Genomic DNA, 13,832 nt, shown 5'->3' with positions numbered 1-13,832 from the left:
TGCTCCTTTTTTCAAAATTGCTTTCAAAATATTCTAGGTCTGACATTTCCATGTAATTTTTAGGAATAGCTTATCAACTTGTACAAAACTCCAAGTGGGTTTAAGATTAGGATTGAATTGTATCTATAGATTAATTGATCTATAGATCAATCTTAACTATATTGAATTTTCTAATCCATGAACATGGTATATCCTTCTGTTTATTTAGATCTTCTTTAATTATATTCTCAGCAGAGTTTTTTAGTTTTTCAGTACAGATTGTGCATGTCTTTTCTTACATTTGTTCCTAAGAATATATACTTCTTAAACTATTGGTAATGGAATTTTTTATTTTTTATTTTCAGTTGTGTGCTTTTGAATATATAAAACCACATTGTATTTTGTATATTGGTACAAATCCTTGTAATTTTGCTAAAAAATTCACTTATTGCTTCTAGTAGCTGTTTTTAGATTCTTAAGGAATTGATTGTGACTGTTCAGATCATCTGCAAATATAACCTGTTTTACTGCTTCCTTTCTGATCCTTCTGTATCTTATTTTCTTCACTGCCTTCTTGCACTGGCTTCAACCTCTAGTACTATGGTGATTTGGAATTGTAAGACAAAAATTCTTATCTTTCGCTGATCTCAGGTGGAAAGTTTTTAGTGTTTCAATTTAGTGGGCAACTTCACAGCATTGCCCATGTCCATTAGAGGTATGAAACTACTTATAGGTTCTTTTGTAGATGCCCTTTATCTGATTTAAGAAGTTCCATTCTATTCCTAATTTTCAGAGACTTTTATCAAAAACCATTGTGACTTCTGTCAAATGGGTTTTCTGAATCTATTGACATTTTTTCTCCTTTGTTCTGTTAATATGGTATATTACATTGATTATAAAAGTTTAAACCAATTTTGCATTCCTGGTACAAACCCAACTTGGTCTGTGATGGTTAACTTTATGTATCAACTTGGCTGGGCTGAGGAATAGAATGCTCAAGGGTCTGGTAAAACTTGATTTCTGTGTGCGTCTAGAAGGGTGTCTTTGGAAGAGGTTAGCAGTTGAATTGGTGAACTGAGTAAAGCAGATTGCCTTTCCCAGGGTGAGTGAATGGGCATTATCCAATCCACTGAACTTCAGAAAACAGAATAAAAAGCTGTACTTCAGTGTTCCTGGTTCTCAAGCTTTTGGGCTCAGATCAGCCTCCTTGATTCTTGTGCCTCCAGCCTCAGACTGAGTCACACCAATAGTTTTGCAGTTTGCAGAGGGCAGACTGTGGGATTTCTCAGCCCCATAACCGCATAAGTCAATTCCTATAATAAGTCTCCTCCTGTACATAGCTACATACATCCTATTGGCTCTGTTTCTCTGGAAAACCCTGACTTGCTTGGTTGTAATGTATTCTTCTTTTTTATATATTGCTGAATTAACTTTGTCAACATTCTATGAAGAATGTTCATTAAGGATATTGGCCAGTAATTTTACTTTTAATGTTTTTATCATGTTTTGATATCATGGTATGCTGGTCTCATAAAACAAGTTTTTGGAAGGAGCTTATCTAAAATTGATGTTATTTATTCCTTAAATATTTGATAGATTTCACCAGCAAAATTATCTGGCCCTGGAGTTTTCTTTGTGCAAAGATGTTAGATAAAAATGCAGTTTCTCTAATGGACATAGGGCTATTCAGATTTTCTATTTAATCCTGTGTCATTGCGGGAAAGTTTTATCTCTTTGGAAACTTTTTAATTCTAAATTGTCAAATTATCTGCAAAATCTTCTCTCAATTATTGTTTTTTTAAATTCTTTTCATGTCTGTAGGCTCTTTGCCAGTTTGTCTCTCTTTAGTTCCTGATATTCGTAATTTATGTTTTCTCCTTTTTTCTCTATCAATTTATCAAGGTTTCACCAATCATCAGAGGCTTAGAAAGTAGAAATGAGGCATAATTCAGAGAGTTAATACTTATTTGTGGGCTAAGCACTGACGTGGATTGCTTCCCAAAACATTTCTACTAGAGGGTGAGGTATAATGAAACATTGATTGTATGTAAAACCATACAACTATTTCACAACTTCACAGCATTGCCCATTTATTAATCCATAGGTAATAACACATGTTATGTGGCAAAAAAAAAAAAAAATTGAGTTTGACCAGAACCTATCATTATAGCTTCAGGGGTAGATAGAATATCCTAGTGGTTAGGAGCTAAGCATTTGGAAATCAAACAGACTTGTGTTTGTATCCTGGCTCCTGTGTCTGCTAGCTGGGGACTTTAAACAACTTACCTTATTTTTTGCAAGCATATAATGTTATTAGGATTAAAAAAGATAATACATGCAAAGCATGCAGTACATTTATTGACTCACTGTGGTCAAAAAATTTTTGGCTATTGTTTCTGTCATACTACTGTTACTACTAACCTGGTCAGATCAAATCTTAGATAACAGAGTTTGGCTTGTTTGTGTGTGTGTGTGTTTTTCCCCCTGTTGCATTGTCTCAAGATTTTTACTTCCTCCCCTAAACTTTGTAAAATGCTGCTCAGCATTATTTTACCAGTACTGTGGTTGTAAATTATCTTCAGGGAAAGTTTTGACATCAAATGGAGTGTTGTCCTTGATTGATTGATGTGATTTCTGTATCACTTTCATTTATACAGTTCTTCAGGGATGAAGAAGTATTGCCAAGACTTCTATGTGTTCTTGAAAATTATTTAAGTCCAAAAAAGACATTAAAATATAACCCCAAGCAAACAGGAAACTGACTTTTTCTTTCGGGAACTTAGTCAAAAGCCAACTTTTTGTGGTTTAGGTGAAGGTTCCTCCCACAAAGTTCAGAAATTCATTTTATACTTTTAGTCTCCTATTTTCCTCCTTTTCCAGGCTACTTGCAAAGACAGCTCCCCCTCTTTCACCTTACAGAAGCTGACTGTAGAGATATGTATCTGCACAGAATTTTTTTTTAATGCATTTTCCTTCTTTTACAAAACAAAGCTTTTTGGTGTTTTTTTCTTCCCCTCTGAAATGAAGACAATCCCATAGAAATACCAGACAGTCACACTGGCTTCAGGCAACTATAAATAATTTCCCCATCCAAAACCAAATACAAGTACCTGGCATGCTGTTTATACAGCTTATTAAACATTATTTAGTCAAGGGAACCGTCAAATAATGGACAAGCCTGGACAGAAGAAGCGTCTTTTGTGGAGAGACTCTTCTGGCTTATTATAGAACCACCTATATTTTATAGCTATCATGTTTTGGGATAAAACTGTTGAGCTACCCTTTGAACTCATGGCAATTTTTGAATTTAGAAAAGTGACACAGACAGGCAATTGTATTTGGAGGAGAAAGAAAACAATGTGTGTATCCATCTACTTGCTTTCTTCATTATAAGTTCTTTCTCCATCTTTAAAATATGTATTCATGTGTTTTCATGTGACTGTAACCCAGGTGTGTATATTGTTTTGTGTTCTGGTTTTCACTTGTTATTACTTTCTGCACAAATTTCTATGTAATGACACAGACTATATATTTGATATCACTAAGGAGCATTCTATCATGTTAATTTACTGTACTGAGCTGTTCCCCTCCTGTGGAGAATTTGTATTGTTTCTGATTTGTAAGCTACTCTAAATATTGGATTTCACTATCTGAATTATCCTCCCGCTTTCTGGGGTTATTACCCTTGTGTATTATGAATAGTTGGGTGTATCATTATTAAAGCTTTCTTTGGAGGGGTGGAGGATAACCAGAAGGAAAGCTTTATTCTAAGTTAATTCTTTGTATTCAAATTTTACTTCAAATATTTGAGCAGCAGTTACTTTTCATAACCATGTTCCATGAATAACATAATCAACTAATATTTATCGTACACCTATTATACAGTAGGTATTATATTAATCCCAGCTCCCTTCCCTTTTCTAAAAGAGGAAAGGGAGTCCTGTAACAGGAATTCTGGGAGGGAAATACTTTGGTCTTATATTTCAAAATGACTTTTTGGATTTCAAAAGTTTTCCCTTTGATTATTACCTATAAATATACTATTATATTGTCTCACTGGTTCCCTAAAATAAAAGAGGACACATTTGCTGTCTTCTGTTTTATTTTGCTTTGTTTTTACAGATGAAGTACAAAAATGTACATAATCGATCCAAAGTTGCACAATTAACTCTTGGTCATGACAGGATACAAACTCATTTTAATGTCTTTGCTAAGATTCTGTCCCCAAGATTATGCAAACCTTCCAAAATTAAAAAAGTAAACCAGTTCATATATGTGAAGATGTAACTTATATGCTACTTTTATAACTGTATTGCAAACTCGTCCCAGTATAGAATCCTATCATGTTCAAATATCTGATCATTAAAAACATATTTCCTGATAGGTAAGTAGGCAAAGGATATAATAAAAAAAAATTCCTTCCAGAAAGTATTTATTGGGTACCTTCTACATGTCAGATGGCACTCTTCTCAGCACTAAGGGTTCAACCATAAACAAAATAGACACAGTCTCTGCTCTTCTGACCAATCATATTGAATTAAAATATTCTTTTATTAAACATCAAAAATATACATAAGGAAAAGCAGCAATCATGTATGCTTTATTATTATTGTATCAAGTGAGTTCTTTAAAACAAAAAGAGAAAATGCTCTGGGCCTGCAAGTTTATATGAAACTGATACTTTCATACTCTACAAGAGGAAGTGTGGTATTAGAATCCCCTTCTGGGAAAGAAATTTTGCAATATAGAGAGAGACTTAGAAATATCTGTATTTATTGATTCAAGACTCTTGCTTCTGGAAATTTTTCCTAACAGAAAAAGACATATGCAGAAAGATGTTCATTTCAGAGTTCTTTATAGAATAGCTTAAAAAAAAAAAAGAAGGGTGACAGTGGGAACAATGAAGGCCAATATGAGGCACCCATTCAATAGAATAAAACATAGACTTTCAAATATGATACTTACAAATAGTTGTGTAGAAAGAAATATTGTATAAGATGACATATCCACTATGACCTCGAAGGATAAATACAAAAATGAAAACAAAATACAGATGGCTCATTTTTTTTCCCTTTGTTACATTTTTTAGTACTTTTTAGACTTGTAGAGCAAGATTTTATTACTTTTATAATCAGAAGAAAACATTAGTCCCCCAACCCACCCTCCAATACTGTGTCAGCTATAGATACATTTGTCTTTGCGGACACACAACACTGAAACATGTTCCCAATGAAAGGAAGGAGGATGTGTGAGAAATGTGTTTTATTTTTCTCAATTGTCATTTTATATTTAACTCTGATTAGTTTCTTTTTTCTCTCTTATTCTTGCTGGACTTATCATATTTATGCTGTTTTCCAAAATATAATTTTAAAATGAGTGTTAGATTCAAATTTTATCTTCTTGATTCACAAATGGGATTAGAACTCACATTTGTTATAAATGTACTTTAGGATTCAAATTCAAATATCTCTGGGCAACTAGAATTATCTTCTTATTCAGTAAGCTTCTTGTGTCCATTATCTCACAGCCATAGGCATCCAGAGAGGGTGGAAATGAATCCTGGCAAAGGGCTCAAGAAAACCTGCCAGAAGCACAGGAAGAGATTCCCTAATTCCGCTTGTCTTTCCACAGCTTTTCCATGAACTGCTGGTGGGTTTATCTGGACAGAATGCTCTGCGCTTGCAACGGCAAGGAGGTCAATTCAAGAGTTAAATTCAATGGCAAGGAGGTCAACTCAAGAGTTAAATTCAGCCAGGTCAGGGGAGTGTTGGGGAGGGTTAGGGTTGGGGGGACAACGGGGGGATTGTGATGCTGACCAGCTGTTCTCAGGGCCTTGAGAGACTTCCAATGACCTGACCCTTGTCTCTTCTAGTCCCTTCTGCTTGTCCTGTTGCCAGATGCCAGGTGGCTTTTAGGATCCCTGATTTGAACAGAATGAAACAGTGAAACAAATCTTGGCTGTTGAGAGAACTACTACCAAGTATTGATTTGTTGTTGATCCATGCTGAATCCTTAAAGAAAAATCCTTACTGTATGTTTAATATTGCCATTTATTTGGAAATATTACTAGTTGGAAAGCCTAGTTCTGAAGAATTTCAATTATGCATGTTTACTTCTATTATTAATAAGTTTATATATGTATTCATGTACATTATTTAAAAATTTACTTAGAACAAAATATTATGCTGTATCATGTTGTGTTATGTTATGTAAACAAAACCTTTAAGGTAAAACTAATCCAGAATGCCAAAAAAAAAAAAAAAAGAATTTTCCAGAAGAAAACACTTAATTTAACTCAACTCAGGATCCTGACTGTGTACAAAAAAGCCCTATGCTTTGCATCAAGTAAGTCATACTGAAATGTTTGTATTCAGTTGAAAAATGAGCTAGAGAGAGGAGCCATGGGGCCCCGAGCAAACACTCTGGACTCGTTCACCAGCTGGATGGCGGTCACTTTCCACCTGAGTCCCAGTTTCTGTAGCTGCAAAGGGAGGGCAGTGACTCAGGAGACCCGAAAGTCCCATTCCAGCTCTCCAACGGGGTCTGCTGTGCAGGGCTCCTGGGAATCCACACAGCATCTACGGTGTATAGGAAGGATCTTCAGGGCCCAGACTCTGGACCCGCCTCCACTCCAGATCTCTAAGCTTGTGCTGTGATTACGGAAGTATGTGTGTTACTATGACTTCAGGCAAATACACATGTTCCAAGGGCTAAGAATAGAGAGAAACATGGGAGGGACAAGAACCAGAGAGAAAAAGATGGCTGTGGAGCTACAGGTGGGGCCAGACATCATGATATAGAAACCCTGCCCTAAAATAAGCTGTGCTGGGTGCGAATGCTCCTTCTGGGAGGGCTGCAAGGGTCTCCACCGGGGCAAACCTTAACTCTCATCCCTTAGCAAGGACCACGATAATTTGCTCTCACATGAGTAACCAACCCCTTTATCTTCCACAATTCTGAGGCTGGATTAGGAGAAGAACAGCCTCCAGGGTTCAGAACTGGTCCTCAAAACTCCAGCAGCAAAAGACATAGAGCCTTGTAACGGTTCATTGCAGTAGAGTTATTTTTTTGTTTAACCAACACTTGCTGGGCATCTTTCTATTGACAAGAAGGTGTTGGGGGTGAAGGTGTGTCGAGGACATAGTCCCTGTCTCCAAGGATATCCATGCCCAGTAGCTAGAGCCTTACACATAACCATTAGCTAGCTTCTCAGTTCTATAGGATTTACAATGTGTAGAGTCATCAGAGACCAGATCATTCAGTACTTACAATGATGTTTCCTTAGATCCGCATCTTCTCTCGTGGGCCAGTTATTAGGTAGTTGCCTTTCAGTTAGAAGCCCATCCTTCTCGGCTGCTTGGTGATGCTGAAGCTGAGTCCCTGTAAACCCCTGGGGTTGCTGGGTACCCAGTGAGGGCTGGTTAGATAAAGGAATAATTCTACTGCAATGAGCAGTTACAAGGCTCTGTGTATTTTGCTGTTGGAGTTTCAAGGGCCAGTTCTGAACCCTGGAGACTGTTCTTATCCTGACTCAGCCTCAGAAATGTGGAGGATAAAGGCATTGGTTCTGCTTAGCCAGCTGGTCCATGTTAGGCGCTGCCGACAGGTGGGCTGCTGACAGGATGGCCCTATGTTAGGTTCTGCCAATGTGAGGCCGAGGGAGATAGAAGAGAGTTGTTCCTTCCTGTCTGCTTCCTGGTCCTGGGAGTGTCCCCTGGTAATGCTTCTCCAACCCAGCAACGACAGTGCCCTCCCAGAGCAGTAGCTGAATCCAGTCTGTACTTTTTCAGACACTTAGGAGCCACTCTGTTGCATCCTCCAAGACACTGGCACCAGCCTTCACAGAGTCTTGGCCCCAGACTCCTCTGAGCTCAGAGACCCCAGTATCAGCCGACAGCATCCACTCTTCAGAAGCCCTAGCTTCAGTTCCATCCGGCCTGTCCTCTCAGTTTCTAAGTTTTAACAATTGCAACCTCTTCTCTTTGTTTCCTCAGCCCCAGGGTGGTCGCTGCTTCCCGCAGTTGCTACCTTCATGGTACCTTAGGAATCCCCATTTTAGCCTTTCAGTTACCCAGTAAACAGCTTCAAATAAGGGGTCTGGTTTCTGTCTCCTGATAAGGCTCTGACTGGAAGGCTCCCTGGCTAAACTGAGAGGCAGTTCAGAGCAGTGGAAAATGGCGTGAGCTTTGGCCCTGATTTGAATCCTGGCTCTTGTGATACGCTAGCTCTTTGACTTGGAACACCTCCTTAATTTCCTCCAGCCTTGGTGTGCTGGTAATAAAGATGGGGTTTCCCGCTGTTAGGACGGTAGCTGAAGCACTTGGCGCGAATGTCCTGCTTGGTGACTAGAAGCCATTATGATTACCAGACCGTTGGCTCTAAGGCCGAGGCCTAGGTCTTGTATATCTTATCATTCCAAGCAGGGCATATTGTAAATCTATTTATGTGATAAATGCTGAATGAAGATCTGCTGAATGGGGGGAAACATGCTTAAGATAATTGTGACTCAGTGGAATAATTAACTTTTTTTGATCTAACATGAAACCCTTTGTGGTGGTTTTATTTGAAGTTATGATTTAAGACATTTTTTTAAAATTGTTTTAAAATGAGGAGCAGTGAGTTTACCTGGATGATAGGATAAGAAAATCCATGTCTTCCTTCTTCTACCAGCCTGGCAAACCTTCTTAGAGGCTGAATTATGGGATGTGAGAACATACCACATCTTCCAGAAAGCAGCCAAATTTTGTGAGTAAGTGACACATTTGTGGCTCTTTCCAACTAAACAGCACTCGTCTTTTTTTTTTTGTTTCATGGCACACTTTGTAGAGAGAAAAGGTTTGCACCACTCTTGTACAATCAGTGACATCTCTTCTGAGTGTTGAATTCAGGGCTCTGATGCAAAACCTGAAAATGAGCAAGATCCTGAGTGTCCTGGGTCTTCACAAGTCCATGTGGATAAAGTCATTCCAACACAGAGGAGAGAACAAAGCACCTATTCTTTCCAGCACAACAGACAGACAGACACCCAATCTGGGTAACGGCTGTGTACACAGGAGGGGGAGGAAGTCAGCAGGGCTTTCTCATTGCACATTTAGGGCTACATGAGGCTGGGCCTGATAAAGCTATCCCTGTCTAAAAGACCTGAGTGGATGTGGAAGAACTCGGTGCATTCCAGAACATTTCCTCCTCATAAAAGCCTAAAACTTCTACAAAGAGAAAAGCAGCTGCTAAAACAAGATCCTAAATCATTCATTTCTCAACAAACAATGAACCTTCCCGCTGCAGGGAGGCAGGTTTGAGAGGCCCGGAGCCCTATCATCTTGAGATGGCCTTCCTAGCCTCCAAGCAGCTGTTTCTTTCTTTGTGGAAGGGTGGCGACTCCTAGACACGGGGGAGGAGTCTGGCAGTTAGCAAGTGGAACAGAGAACTAATCATTCTGTTTTTAGAAGACTGTTCTTGTCTCCACACCTATGGGTTCGGGGCCCCTGGTGCTATGTCCTCCAGAGAGACTTTTCTGAACAACATGCTCCCTTCTCTTAGACCAGGGGAATAGTTTCTGCTGGGCATCACAGTGGACAGAACCCCATTCTAGACTGGGAGCGGGTGCTGTCTGGTTTCCTGCAGAACATACACACACTGCACAGAAGAGGGAGCAAGGAAAAGAAAAAGGGAGAGAAGGAAGGTAGAAGGGAGGAAGGGCAGGGGGGAGAGGAGAGATGAGAGAGAGGAAAGGAGAAAGGAAAGAAAAGAGAGAGAGAGAAAATCATTCAGAAACAAAAGTGCTGCCAGGCACTGTGAGAGCCAGCCTTTTGCAGAGATCATTGCTACTGCATGGACTACGATAACCTTTCCCCTGGTTAATCATTCCCCAGGCTGGAGGTGGAGAGCCTGAATCATCTGCAGAAAGCACCTGGGGAAATAAGACGTCTTGGTAACCTGAGCGGGGAAAGGCTTTGATTGTGTCTGAACACTCATTAGGCTGGGGTGTGTCAGTCACCTCCACTGTGCTGATGAGGTGAGAGCTAGAGGTTTCCCCTTGACCTGACGCTGGGCTGGGGGTGGTTCACTAGGACCCCAGGTTTAGAAACGTGCAGAGGCAGCAGCATTCAGTAAGCCAGGGCCAGGGTGGGAGATAGCAGTGAGGGGAGGCCCAGACAGAGCCTAGATCAAAGCCAAACACCTCATCTAGCTAGAGGGAGCCCCTGGCTGAGGCATATGCCTCTGGCAAGTTCAAGGACAACTGGTTGAAGGCCTGGCGGGGCACACAGGCCTGCGTGCCCTTTAAGGTGCCCCTGCAATACTCAGTGTGGGGACTGGCTGGGCGTCAGTCACCTCAGGACACTAAATCTGTGCTCCTGCACCCACCCGCTTGGTTCCCTGTGGTTTCTTTTTCTCCTTGGTTTCCTAGCCACACTTACTTTGAAAAACGTTGACTCTTTCTCAGCTGGATTAAGGTATAAAAGGTATGCTTATATCTTAGGTAGGAAAAATAAAGAGAAAAAAGCATTTATAGCTTGAGCATGATGAATGTACATTTCAATGTCTCCATTCTTGGCCAGGGGGTTGTACAGGCTTAGGAGTCAGCTGAGAGCTGTTCAGTCCCAACCCCTTTTTAAATAGCTGTGTGACCTGAGACAAGATAACCTCTCTGAGCTTTGATTTCCCCATCTGTAAAGTGAGGATATTAATCGTATTCAACTCACAGGATTGCATGATAATAAGGATCAAATGAGTTAATGGAATTGTGCGAGAGACGGCTATTTGTCTACCTAAATATCTATTCCCTTTCTCTAGTAATGGGTTTCACCTGAGCACAGGGCAGCCTGAAATAAAGACTACATTTCTGAGTACTGCAGCTAGTTGTTCCCCTCAGCTAATTGTGGCCAGCGATTTATGCATGGAAATGTAGTGGCCAACTTCTAGGGAATGTCCTTAAACTGAAAAAGAAATACCTTCTTGTCCTCTTTTTTCTCCTTGCTGGTTAGAATGTGGAAGTGACGGTTAGCACCCAGGGGGTGGCCCACTAACGATGGTGGAACAGCACGAAGGCAGAGGACTGGATGCCTGTGAAGTCTGACGGAGCCTCCAGGCAGCCCTTGCACTGCCTGCCTTTGGATCCATTGCAAGGGAGAGGAATGAACTAACTTTTGAGAAAAATCCATTGTCAGGGAGCATTCAGTTACTCATTGCTGAACTTAAAGCTAAGTCTGTACAACATGGAGAGTGTTTGGCATAGTGTAAGTAAGACCTTATAGTCATTTTTCTGCTCTTTAGGAAATTCACATCAAAGATTTCAAAACAGAGAAAAAGTGCAAAGGATCCGAAGGGCCAGAAAGTGGGAATATCGGCTCATCCCTTCCTGGCCTTGGTGCCATGCCCAGGGCTCTGTGAATGGGACATGAAATACAGCCTTTTCTAGGCAGAAACTATGGGTCACCAGGGCAGGACAGAGCCCCCAGGTCCCTGCTAAGCCTCTCCTGCAAGCAGCAATATGGTCTGGAGAAGAGGAAAAAGGACAAAAAGAGTCCCTAAGAAACACACAAGCCTTGGAGGCAAGCAGGCTTGGGCTTGCCTCCTGGCTTCTCCATCTGCTAGCCATGTGACTTCTGGCCAGTTACGATACTCTCTGGGCCTCAGGTTCCTCCTGTTGAAGTGGAACATGGGAGAATACTGACCCCGCAGTGTCACTGCAAGACTTAAATAAGAACTGTCAGTCAAGGTGAACACAGTGCTAGTCACAATATTTGGTAAATGTTTAGACATGAAACCTGAACTTCATCTTTTACCACTTCCAGCCCTAGACCTGGGCTCCTGCAGACCCACTGTACTAGTTGTCACCAGCACGCACTGTCTTTTCCCAGCGCTGTGCCTTTTCCTCCCCAAGTCTTTACATAGAGCTCAATCGCTTCTCTGTCTCCCTTCCCATCTTTTGCAGATTTTCAGGGCAGCTCTAGGCTCTCCATGACATCCAGCCCTGGGTGTTCTCTCTCCCTCTCCCCTGAACGGTGCCAGCATTAGATGTCCAACCACTCATTAACATTTACTGCCTTGTATTGGTATTTAATTTTGAAGTACATGTCTCATCTTGCCTGCCCTACCATGTGCTCTGCAAGGGTGTGGAGCAGGGCTTTCCCACCTTTATATCCCCTCAGCCCTTACCTCACTGCTATGTTTAGGCCTCAGTGAATACTTGCTGAGAAAGGAAACCAAATTCAACTATCAATTATCCAGAACCCTCTAACTAACTTATTTTTTGGAATCCTTTTTGAATCTATGTGCCTGTTGCTTTTCCAGGTTCCTCAGAGTTGAAAGCACTTGGGCAATGGCAGCTCCCTGAAACAGCATTAGGGGCTCAGTTAACTCTGCCAGGCATCAGACTTAAGTCCAGCAGCACAGATTGCTTTGCTGACCTGGGTTAGTTAATGAGCACAAAGCGGAGAGGAGAGAGGACTTCATTTAGGAGGAATCCACCACGCCAACCAAAAGAAAAACAATAAAAAAATGTTCTATGGGTGGCAAGTCAATATCACTATTTGGAATTTGGGAGCACATTTAATTGACCTTTTGAAAGAGGAATATGATAACATAACCCAACACTATTATTTCAAATATGAGGATGCATTTGTCTTTTTAAGCAGGGACGTTAGACTTATTTTTGTGTGCATGTGTGTAATTTGCTAAGCTGCCCTCCAATGCCACAAGAAAATTAGCAAAACTGCAATGGAACTGATCTGATAGCCTCTAGAGTGGGTGTTCTCCCCCAGGAGAAAAGGCAATGCCTTCCTCCAAGCAAGCCAGAAAGACCCACAGGGCTGTGAGGTCACTGTAGCAGTAGAGTGGGTCAGAAATACCACAGAAAGAAATTCTAGTGCCATCACTATTGCTTTTCAGTAGATGATTTAAAACTCCCTTGAGGGTGATTATTGAAAATATAAACTCCCCGGTACCTAACCCCACCTCTCACCCCCAGTGATTCAGTAGTTCTTTGGTAGGGCCCAGAAATCTCCATTTTTACCAAGACTTACAGTGATTTTGATGCAGGACATGGTACATGAACTAGACTTTGAGAAACACAGCTTTAAAAGAAAGATGTATCGTTCTTACAGGAGCCACCACTACCTTCCCTCTTACCATTTTTCTACTTCAGATGTGGCAATAATAAAGTAATAATGAGTTAACAATCTGAGTTAAAATGTGGACACAGCAATAATTTGAGTATAATTTTGGAGCAGAGATCCTCTGATCCTGGAGAAGTGGGCGGCTGGCTCTGCTAAGAGAGCTTGCCCTAAAGGGTAGGCTAAAATACCTTTTGGGGTGGGGGCAGGTCCTGGAAGCGCTCCCACAGACTGAAAGAGAGAAGTACATTGGCCACCAGCTGTTCTGAGGGGATGACTCACCAGCCTATGTGGCAGGAACCTCGGCTGGTGGAATGACTCCCTTGGCCGTCGGGGGTGCTGGGGGAGGTGATGGCTGTGGTTGGAGGCAGCAGTGCCTTCCAAGGGAGAACTAGGCCTCTGTGCCATCAGTCACCTTGGCGGTGATGACAGAGGGAGAGGGAGGGACAAATGAACACTCTCGGCAAGACCACAGAGGCGCCATTTAGTCATTGGTATTAAAAGCTCTGTGTTCACTATCCCTGTACCCAGCCTTGCCTCCTCTTCCTGGTCCCTAAGTCCAATTACTAAACCGGGTCTGTCTGAGGCTTTAATGTCTTCTAGGTGTCTGTCCCCTTTACCACTCCGTTTCACCCCGTCGCATACTGCCCATCTTTCCCTTTCTACACATTCCTGCAGCCTCCACCAGAGCTCCAGCCCCCAGCATTTCTCACCTGGACTCCGGAGGCTCCTCACCCC

Source organism: Manis pentadactyla, chromosome 5 (genome assembly GCF_030020395.1).
Source record: "Manis pentadactyla isolate mManPen7 chromosome 5, mManPen7.hap1, whole genome shotgun sequence".
In the NCBI taxonomy this organism is placed as follows: domain Eukaryota; kingdom Metazoa; phylum Chordata; class Mammalia; order Pholidota; family Manidae; genus Manis; species Manis pentadactyla.
This window is presented reverse-complemented; position numbering follows the sequence as displayed.